Genomic DNA, 12301 nt, shown 5'->3' on the forward strand with positions numbered 1-12301 from the left:
TAGGTTCAACACTCCGCTGGCCCCTTGCACATAACTTTATATTAAAATATTTTATTTTGATGGTAATAATTAGAAAGAAATAAGCAATATTCTATTATGGTGTGATAGCCTCTAACTGAGAGAGAAGGTGAGAGGGCAAAAGTTGATCTGGAATCGTGTCATAAAGGAACAGAAAACTGAAGGCTTCTATGGCCAGTTTGACCTCACAGATGCTCTGAGTGGTATGAAACACTGACTATCATGAATGAATAATTTAAATTTTCAGTGCTCTTTAGCAATTTAAATTATGATCTGAATATTTCAAGTGTGCAGAAACTTATTTCTAGAATACAAAATCATAAAGTAGATAATTTTATCTTGCTAAGTGAGATAAAATAGACAACTTTAAGACTTTTTTTAAACATTCACTTACACATTTTTGTTTGGAATTCAGGGCATCATATTTTCCTACGTAAATAAGTTTATAAAGTCATATTATATTTCCAAGTAACCTCTAAGGCCCTTTTTTAGTGCTGTGTCATTTCATCGCTCATAAAACTTACAATCATGGCTGAAGGGGAAGCAAACATGTCCTTCTTCACATGGTGGCATCAAGGAGAAGTGAAGGTCTCCTGAGAACTCACTCACCATCATGAGAACAGCATGGAGGTAACTGCCCCCCATGATTCAATTACTTCCCACTGGATCCCTCCCACAACATGTGGAAATAATGGGAACTACAGTTCAAGATGAGATTTGGGTGGGGACACAGTTAAACCATATCATTCTACTCTTGGCCCCTCCCAAATCTCATGTCCTAACAATTCAAGACACAACCATGCCCTTCCAACAGTTCCCCAAACTCTTAACTCATTCCAGCATTAACCCAAAAGTCCAAGTGCAAAGTCTCATTTGAGACAAGGCAAGTACGTTTCACTTATGAGCCTGTAAAATCAAAAGCAATTTAGTTCCTGGATATAACGGGAGTATAGGAACTGGGTAAATAAACCCATTCCAAATGGGAGAAATTGGCCAAAACAAAAGATCTACCCCATGCAAGTGCAAAATCCAATAGTGCCATCATTAAACCTTAAAGTTCCAAAGTGATCTCCTTTGACTCCATGACCCACATCCAGGTCATGCTGATGCAAGAGGTTGGCTCCCATGGCCTTGGGTAGCTCTGCCCCTGTGGCTTTGCAGGGTTCAGCCCCACTTCTGCCTGATTTCATGAGCTGGCGTTGAGTGTCTGTGGCTTTTCCAGGTGCACAATGCAAGCTGTCAGTAGATTTACCATTCTGGGGTCTGGAGGACAGTGGCCCTCTTCTCATAGCTCCACTAGGCAGTGCCCCAGTGGGGACTCTGTTTGGGGTCTCCAACCCCAAATTTCCCTTTTGCACTGCCCTAGTAGAGGTTCTCTATGAGGGCCCTGCCCCTGCAATAAACTTCTTCTTGGATATCCATGTGTTTTCACATATCCTCTAAAATCTAGGTGGAGGTCCACTGAAGTCACGGCCTTAGCTGTATTTTGGCCCCTTTTAGCCAAGGCTGGAGCAACTGGGACACAGGGCAACAAGTACGTAGGCTACATACAGCAAGGGCACCCTGGTCCCGGCCCATGAAACCATTTTTTTTTCTCTTAGGCCTCTGGGCCTGTGATGTGAGGGGCTGCCATGAATGTCTCTGACATGCCCTGGAGATGCTTTCCCCATTGTCTTGGTGATTAACATCATTTGGTTCCGCATTACTTAAGCAAATTTCTGCTGCTAGCTTAAATTTCTCCCCAGAAAACGGGTTTTTTTCTTTTCTACTGCATCTTCAGTCTGCAAATTTTCCGAACCTTTTTTTTTTTTTTTCTTTGAGACGGAGTCTTGCTCTGTTGCCCAGGCTGGAGTTCAGTGGCGTGATCTCGGCTCACTGCAAGCTCCGCCTCCCGGGTTCTCACCATTCTCCTGCCTCAGCCTCCCGAGTAGCTGAGACTACAGGCACCCGCCACCACGCCCGGCTAATTTTTTTTTTTTTTTTGTATTTTTAGTAGAGATGGGGTTTCACTGTTAGCCAGGATGATCTCGATCTCCTGACCTCGTGATCCGCCCATCTCGGCTTCCCAAAGTGCTGGCATTACAGGCATGAGCCACCGTGCCCTGCCAGATTTTCCAAACTTTTGTGGTCTGTCACCTCTTGAACACTTTACTGCTTAGAAATTTCTTCTGCCAGATACCCTAAATCATCTCTCTCAAATTCAAAGTTCCATTGATCTCTAGGCATGGACAAAATTCCACCAGTCTCTTTGCTAAAGCATAACAAGAGTCACCTTTTTTCCAGTTCCCAACAAGTTTCTCATCTCCATCTGATACCACCTCAGTTTGGACTTTATTGTCCATATCATTATCAGAATATTGGTCAAAGTCATTCAACAAATCTCTAGGAAGTTTCAAACTTTCCGACATCTCCCTGTCTTCTGAGCCCTCCAAATCTATAGGAAGTTCCAAACTTTTCCACATTTTTCTATCTTCTTTTGAGCCTTCCAAATGGTTCCAACCTCTGCCTTTTACTCAGTTCCAAAGTTACTTCCGCATTTTTGGGTATCTTTACAGCAATGCCTCACTACCAGGTACCAATTTACTGCGTTTGTGCATTCTCACACTACTAATAAAGACATACCCAAAACTGGATAATTTAAAAAGGAAAGAGGTTTAATTGAGTCATAGTTCAGCATGGCTGGGGAGGTCTTGGGAAACTTACAATTATGGCAGAAGGGGAAGCAAACTTGTTCTTCTTCACATGGTGGAAGGAAAGAGAAGTGCAGAGTGAAGTGGGGGGAAAGCCCCTTATAAACCCAGCATATCTCATGAGAATTCACTCACTATTCCGAGAACAACATGGAGGTAACCAACCCCACGATTCAATTACTTCCCACTGGGTCTCTCCCAGGACACGCAGGGAATATGGGAACTACAGTTCCAGATGCAATTTGGGTGGAGATACAGCCAAACCATATCACCTCCTAAGTCAATACACATTTTCCTAAAACAGAGAATATATTGTAGCCTCAGCTGAAATGAGCCAAGATTAGAGGAGGTAATGATGGGTCTAAAGAATTAGACATGTGTTAGATTATGGAGTGAAAAGAACATATTATGCAGTCAGAACGGCTATTATCAAAAAGTCAAAAAATAACAGATGCTGGTGAGGTTGCAGAGAAAAGGGAACACATACACTGTTGGTGGGAGTGTAAATTAATTCAACCATTTTTGAAAGCAGTATGGAGATTCTTCAAAGAGCTAAAAGCAGAACTACCATTCAACTGAGCAATCCCATTACTGAGTATATACCCAGAGGAATATAAATCATTCTACCATAAAGACTCATGCACACAAATGTTCATTGTAGCACGATTCATAATAGCAAAGACACAGAAGCAAACTAAATACCCATCAATGACAGATTGGATAAAGAAAATGTGCTACATCTACACCATGAAATACTATACAGCCATAAAAAATAAGATCATGTCTTTTTGCAGGAACATGGATGCAACCGGAGGCCATTACCCTCAGCAAACTAATTCTGGAACAGAAGACCAAATACTCCAGACATTCTCATTTGATGAGAACTTATTAACACAAAGAAGGAAACAACAGACACTGGGGTCTACTTGAGGGTGAAGGTTGGAAGGAGGGAGAGGTGCAGGAAAGATAGTTATTGGTTATTGGGCTTAATACCTAAATGATGAAATAATCTGTACAACAAACTCCCATGACATGAGTTTGCCTATGTAACAAAACTTCATATGTACCCCCGAGCCTGAAATAAAACTAAAAAAAACACAAAAGTCACAACTCGACCAGTTGTATAAAGATAGATTGGAGGAAATGCAGACAGTTACTAGTATGTTGAAATAACCCAACAAGAGCAATGGTGGCTCAACACCTGGGGTGGAAGTGAAGAGAGGAATATGTGTTTGAAAGCAAAATCCACAGGATTTAATGATCAATACTTATTGGCAATTTTAATTCTCTAATTTGAGCAGAGTTGTTTGGGTGTTGAAGTGGAAATGTTGTAGGGATTAGATAATGAGTTTAGTTTAGAACAAATCTAACTAGAGGTGACATGTTTAGAGCAATAGTGTGAGCACTAGAAAGGCAGAAACAGAGTCAAGCTGAGCTCGAGATATTAATATTTCATGATACTTCTTGATTTTTTGCTACTGAGCCTGTTTACCCACACCTGTTCCACGAAGGCTGATTCATGTAGTGACTAGGAAGGTATATGGACTTTCTATTCTGATCTTACCGCTGGCTAACCTGCTATTCTTCCTATTCCAACAGACAAAACCAACATAAGCAAAACATTTTTAATACTTGAGCTACAAAACAATGGAACTATGTGATGCAACGACCTTGTTTTATCTTTTTTCTATGGAGATAAAGAATAACAGTTTTTTTTGAGCACTTACCATGTTCAAACAGAGTATTGCTAAATTCTAACATATTATCTCATTGACTCCTCACAAGTCTCCATAGGATAGAAAATAAAAATATTATTATTCTTACTTTGCAAAAAAGAAGTTAAAGCCTAAAGAATTTAAATGAATTACCCTAAACAACTCATGAGTGATAGAGTCAGGCCTCAAATACAGCTCTGTATGACTTCAAAGCACAAGTGTTTAAACATTAATCTAACCTGCCTCCCCATATTTTTTCTGATTCTCAGCTGGATAATCATAAATCACATCTCAATCACTTACATCATGATAAAATTCAAACTTTGAGGAGTTTGATTTCCAGATTTTTTATGTGTGGCCTGCGCAGGGAACAGCATAGCTTTATTTCTTCTCATTTCCTAAGATAGAGCAATGCTCTTCTTGAGCCAAATCCTACCAATGCCTGCCTCTTGAATACTCCATGCTCTTTCTCACATTCATGTCTTTACTCAAGCAACACATGTAGGTCTCCACATCTAATACTACTCAAATTATATATCATCTCTTTGGTGAAGCTTTCCTACACTCTCACCACCAAAATATTATTTCATTCTAGCTCTTTGCAACTATAAAACTTTGTATATACCTTTATTATTATGTTTATCTCATTAATATTTTGTTTCCATGTCTGATTCTCCCCAAGACTATGTACATCTCAAAATATTCTGTTTTACTCATTTATGTTAATAAATGTTAGTGTCAGTCATTGTACTGATATTTCATCATCTTTGCAGAGTCAAAGATAAAGATGCTCTATTTCCGAGAAAGTGTGGAATTCCTTTCTATGTTCCCTCTCTTCTTTCTAGTTATTTCAGAAATGGCAGTTAGGATCACCCAGTGGAGGAGATCAATTCTCTGGTGGTAGTACTTCTAGGGCAGGTTGAGACAGTGCTCTGGAGACAGTACAGATGAAAGGAAAGAAGAGATTCTTATTACTGGGCTGTTTTTATCAGTAAGTCAATATAAGTCATTTTACATGTAGTAAATTATCTCCTTTCTGGAAAGAATTTTCTAATGGAGGAGAAAAATGACTTAAAGATATTAAAATATTTTGAGGGAAAATATTATTATATGGATAAATAAACAGGAGTGTAAATAAGAGAGACCAGTAGTACAGTGAGACAATGTTTTCCTTCTTCTCTGAAAATAATGCAATCACTGTCTATAATAGAGAATAACAACTTCAAAAATGTTATAAGGTTCTTCCTGGTTTTGACACATTTTGACAAACGCTATGTTCTTAATTATTTGCCCTAAGAAGAAATCATTAGATGCTGTATTTGGGATCAAATATTGAAGATAATAAACAGAAATGTAGAAGAAAATTAATGTTTGAAATGCTTTTAAATTGCATATAAATTATTTTCTTTAGTGGAAAAACATTATATGAGATATATACTCTCAATATTTTAAAGTATTAAAAAATTCAAGAAAACAATGCTGTATAGTGTAAATTATATAAAGCAATGAGTGTAGATATTCAGTCATAATGCCATTAAAGAGGAAATAAGATTAAGAGAGGTTGAGAAGAGATGAGTTTTAAATAGTAATGCTAAAAGATGGGACATAAGTTATAAAATATTAACTAGATTTGCCGTATTTGGTTTATCTGATCAGACCCAAAGAATGTTAATGGCTAAAATTAGATATATTTTTCACAACTTAATATGGGAAGGAAAGGAAGAGATGCACCCTGGAGCAAAATTCATTCTACAAGGTGGTGGATTAGATTAAGCTAGATTGAAACCTGCAGAGAGTGACTAGAGTAGCACTAATAGGTTAGACTACCCAAAAATGTGTTTGCTTTTTCTTTTTAAAAAAATTGTATAGGTTAAAATGATCAGCCTGCACACACATTACTTGCAAGTTATCCTGTAACTCTCATCTCTGAATATATAACAGGTTCAAATTTATTGGTCAGATTAGTCAGTTGACCCGTTACAGCTAAATTAAAAGAAATAAAATAAAGGAAATGAGATTTCCTTTGAAAAAAATTAAGGAAGAAATTATACAATTAGGAAACTGTGTAAGTGCAGTGGAATGCAGGTCTGGAATTAGGCATCAGGGAACTGAAGTTTGCTTATAATCAATGATGTTATTATGAACTAAATGCTTGTCCCACCACCCCCCACTACTCCAAATTCATATATTGAGGCTCTCACTCCCAATGTGATGGGGTTAGGAGATGGGGCCGCTTGGGGGGTAATTAGGTTTAGATGAGGTTGTGAGAGTAGAGCTTCCATGATTTGACTAGTGGCTTTAGAAGAGGAAGAGACAGCAGAGCTCTCTGTTTCTCTGCCATGTGAGGACACAGCAAGAAAACAGCCTTCTGAAAACTGGGAAGACAGTCTTTACCAGAAACCAGCCACAGACACCCTGATCTTAGAATTTCCATGCTCCAGAAATGTCTGGGGTTTAAGCCTCTCAGTCTATGATATTTTGTTGTAGCAGTGTAAGACATGTAGAATTAGAGGAGTGATTAAGACAAATGTCAGTAAAGATTGTTTTCTTAAAGAGAAGAGACAGCCATAAAAGGTGATGTCACCCCCTACAGCAAGCATAATGAGTCAAGGTCTTGGTGAAAGCCAACCTGCTCTTAAGATGGTGATGGAATCCATGTCAATTCTCAGTCTAGGCAGCTTCCTTAATGCCTTCCAGGTGATTTTTAAAAAGCCACCAGGGATATAGGCTTGTGCATTAATTAACAAAGTAGACTCCCCATGAAGATGAGATAAATTCTTTTAATCTCATATCTTATGTTAAGGCAACCATTAAGTGTTTGATGAATGAGAAGAAGGTCACAGGAAAAAAAAACATGGATAATTATTATTATATTATTTTATGATTACAAATATTCTCTGAACACTAAAAAAAGTTTGAATGATTCTAAGAATATAACTGCAGATCTATTGCATTCCCTAGAGAAACTAGGATAGTTCTACATGGACATGAAAATATATCTTTTCCTCTAGTTTTGAGCAGTGTTAAACATTTTCCCTAAGGAATTTTAGCAACAGTAGAACATTATTTTTAAATTAACTTTTTCATTAAATACTTGTTTCCCTTGAAAAGGGAGCAGCTGTTTAGTGCTGGCAGATATTTTTCCCCTCAATCTATGAGTGTAAATCAAAAACAATTTGTTTTGTGAATAATCTACAGTATGACAATTTGTCTACAAATATGTCACTGCCTGTTTACTTCAGTGTGTGTCAATTGGATTTAGCCCCTTATTTGCAGAGAAGAGAAGAAGGCAATCTTGACAGCATGCCTGCCTGCCAGGCTGGCACTGCAGCCTCTCCCCCAGCTTCCTGTTGCCACTGAGAACCACGGGGAGTGAGAAGCCACACACTGTGCAGAGTGTGGGCTTAGCAGGACTAGGCTAGCAACAAAATTAGAGACCTGGGCTCTCACTGAGAGAGTAGAGAGCTGTTCACACAGAGGCAGATCTTTCTGTACAGCACTTTGATTAAGTCTAGGAAGAACCTTAATAGACTGCCATTTACTAGAAAGGAACCTTTTAGAGACAAGTGTTGGGAGATGGAGTTGACTTTTTTCCCCTCTGTCAGCTCCCTCTATACTGAACAGCTGATGCTTGCATTAAAGGAAGATCAAATAAAAAGCTTATTCAGCACTTACTAGATTTCCAGGAAGGAAAAAAAAATATTGTCAGCTTTAGCTTACTTATATATAAGTATATCCTTCTATATGTCAGCTTATATCACCCGGTGTGATGTATGATTCACTCCATGTATTTAGTATTATAATGAGTGAATCTCTTTCCCATAGCCGGGCACAGTACTCTCCTTTCACGTCGGCACTTGCAGGGTTTGCATATTCACAAGATTGACCTGAGCTAGTGAACTCAAGAGCCACATTAAGTTATTTCTATGGCTTGTGGATTACTCAGACAGATCTTAATGTTGTTATTTTGTGACAAATGATAAATGTTCCCTTCCATTGGACTCAGCAGCAGCATTAGTGTTATGGTAACTGAATTACTAATCTCTATTTCTTTTCTAAATATTTGTTCTTTTTTATATGTATATATATATACTTTTATGTGTGTGTGTATATATATATGTATTTCAAAACTGAGATGTACGCAAGAAATGGCAAATTCAATAGAAAAGTGATTAAAAGGGCAAAACTTAGTACAGGGCATGTATCCACTTGCTACATGAACACTTATTATAGATGATTATTAACTAAAATCTTTAGGAGTGTTTCGAAAGAGTGTTTTGAAAATAAATTTCAAAACCAAGAGCAATCTAAAAATATTTATCTCAAGCTTCAAGTATGCAAGAAGGTTAAATTCTGAGCAAAAATACAAATGCCATTTATTTTACACCAAGACCTTTAAATATAAATTATGATTCTACCTAGGGACAGGGAATGGAGAAAGTCAATACTACTTCCTCCTTTAAAATGGACTGCAAAACTCCAAGTTGGACACAATACACAGAATTCATTTTGAGAGATAAATCCTAACTACTTACTCTGAATAGTTTTTATTCAGATCCCAGTAGTTGGAAAATGATAGTTTAGAGAGACCCAAATTGGAAAGAAGTATATCCCTCTGTCACAGCTACCTTAAAACATCTTAAAATAGAATGCACCTGGATGGACAAGGTGAAAGCATATTCTTTTCTTCTTTTTCTTTTCTGAGACAGAGTCTCGCTCTGTTGCCCAGGCTGGCATGCAATGGCATGATCTCAGCTCACTGTAACCTCTGCCTCCTGGGTTCAAGTGATTCTCCTGCCTCAGCCTCCTGAGTAGCTGGGATTAGAAGTGTGTGCCACCACTCTTGGCCAATTTTTTTTGTATTTTTATTACAAAAGGGGTATCATGATGTTGGCGAGGCTGGTCTTGAACTCCTGACCTCAAGTGATCCACCCACCTCGGCCTCCCAAAATGCTTCTTTTCTAATATTTAGAAAAATACTTATTGAAGCTATTAGAGATTATTAAATACTTGTGCCTAGAAAAATTCCAAACTTAGAGATGACATTTAAAAAATAATTTCCTCTTAATTCCTGTATATATAGGGAAAGAGAATTGTGTAAGTTTCTAAATTCCTAAAATGCATAGTAATTTTGAAAAAATTAAACAAAAAGTGAAGCAGAGTGAAGCACATAATTTTACATATTGATGGTGAAGCCAGGGTGTATGTATAAAGATGGAGTTTAGACACATTCATGTTTTTGCTTTCCACTAAAATAAGAGATAAAGATTCAAAGACTCATAAACCCACACGGATAAACAAAACAGGAAAAGATAAAACAGCAACTAACTTTTTGGAATCTAGAGTGACAGATGCATGTAACTGACACAGCCTAATAGAGCTAAATTCTAAACTGGCAGTGGGGAAGGCTGAGAACCACGTTTACACCATAGAACCCTAAATATGTACAGATGGGCAACATTGGATGTTTCTTGAATTGAGGGTAAAGGCAGAGAGGATTGTTTGAACGATGGCTGAAGAAGCAGTTAGGATCCGTCCCCCCACAGACATGCTTCCCACCCCTGCATGTAGCTCTGTGAATCCCTGTGCCACCAGACACTGTAATGCCAGGCTGGGTTTTTCTTCAAAGAAGGACTTGTTTACCCAGTGCTGTGAGTACTGCCGCAGACAGGCATCAGGTGTCAGCACCCTCAGGGATTGTCTCAGCTACAGAAAGCAATCTCAGCTTTCTGTGGCCTACATCTAATGGCTAATCAATGCAGTAGGGTAAGGTGTAACTATCTAAGTCCAACAGGGAACAACTCTGAAGGACTGTTCTAGTTCCAGAGCTCTCTGGGGGGTCAGCCAATCTATCTTTGGGCCAGTATCACAGCTGGATTTCTCCCTCTGCCCAAACATAATTTCTTCCTCTCCCGTCCACAGGGCTTGAACACAAAGAAGCACCTCAATAAATATCCTGTACATCAACTTGGTGTCCGAGCCTCCATCTAGATTCTGCAACAATAATTCTTCCTAATCTCTAAAGAAAAGTGTTGACTTATTCTTAGCATTCCATACAGCAGAGGGTGTCTCTACAAAGGGGAACACTAGGGAACGTGAAGAGCAGATATTTCATACTTAATACAAGTCAAATAATTGAACATTTGCACACCAAAGCAGAGATACAAGCCTTCTACTTCCTACAATTGTCTATAGGGTATTCAGGAAAATTGCTTTCTGAAGTATCTGAAAAGCCTAAAAAGAAAATTAGAATACATTCATATTAAGATAAAATGGCCCCACCAGAAAACCTTACAGAGAAGCCCAAAGGTAGTAAACTTTATACCAGCAAAGAGCTTATAGTAATTTCTTTTGAAGCCTTAGAAGAAAATCTGAGATAAATAAGTATACATAGAAACCTTTTAACATGAAAGACAAACACCAAAATAGGCAAACAAACAAACAAATAGCAACTTGGAGGTACTAAAGACTAGGAAGTGATTATGAAATTAAAATTACTGATATCCTCAGAAAGATAAGAGAAGGTATTACATTCATGAAACAAGAACAAGGTGCTATAAAAGAAGAAAATAGAGTTCCTGAAAATTAAAAAGACATCAGTCGAAAACAAAACCTTATTAGAAGACTAGGAAGATCGAATGATGTTCCCTTTCTGAAATACATCAAAAAGGCAAAGATATGAAAAATAAGATAGAATTCATAAGAAATATGAAGAATCAGTCTAGAAGTCCCAATATAAAAATTTATGAAATTCAAAAAAAGAACTGAGAAAGCAGAAGTGAAATCATCAATAAAATATTAAAGAAAATATACATTTTCCAAATGGAAAGAGTCCGCAGAATGACTGACAAAATAGATGAAAATAACGCCAAATTAATGTATCCCATTTTATTTTACTTTATAATTATTTTTTAGAGACAATACCTTGCTTAATGTGTGCCATTTTAAAGGAGCAAAATAAATATTCTACAATGTCATTGGAAGCAGATGAAAGAGAATATATGAGGTGTTCTTTGAACTTCTCAGAGCAACCCTAGAAGCTAGAAGATCAGGGAGCAATAGAACATGTTAAGGTCAGTAAGACAGAATTGGCAAAACTCTGCTAGACAAATGACTATTTTCATCAATAAATTAATCCTGGGTTATAGAGTCAACAAAAAAATTTTTGGGTATCAAAAGAAACTTAAGAGATATGAACAAAATGGAATATGCAGATCATAGGGTCCTTGTGTTTTTTTCATCTTTATTCATATCAGCCAACTTAAAACAATAGAAACAGGGAAAAACTGAGCATGACCTGGTTATTAAATAATATTAAAGAATTATTTAATTTTTGGGTTGTACTATTGCCACTGTGTTCTCATTTTTTTAAAGTAGCTTTTATAAGAGATACATGCATTCTGAAATATTTACAACTGACATCATATGATTTCAGGTACTTTTTAAAAAAATCAGTCCTTTCCCTTCTCCCCTGCGAAAAAAAGTATGAAGGGGTGTGGGTAGATTAAACAATATAGCAGGAAGTTGATTGGTGTAAGGCTTCGTGATGAGCATTGGAAGACGAGTGCATTATCTTTTCTTCCTTTGTATGTGTTTGAAAATATCAATAGCAAAAAGATTTTTTAAAGCTCTGAATGTCCAGATAAAATTCAATTTCATATATCTTTTCTCTGAAAGCCACTGCAGGAGATAGTATTCCAAAATTAGGGAATAAAACAAACAAACAAAAAAATAGAATCTGTGGGGAACAGGACATAGGAAAAACACACAGAAGGGAGATAAAGAATATCCCTTAGAATTATTATAACTTTATATTATCTGTGTCTACACAAACCAACAGAAAAGACACACACAAACTCACAGACACACACACACATA

This window comes from Pan paniscus, chromosome 5, assembly GCF_029289425.2.
Source record: "Pan paniscus chromosome 5, NHGRI_mPanPan1-v2.0_pri, whole genome shotgun sequence".
Taxonomy (NCBI): domain Eukaryota; kingdom Metazoa; phylum Chordata; class Mammalia; order Primates; family Hominidae; genus Pan; species Pan paniscus.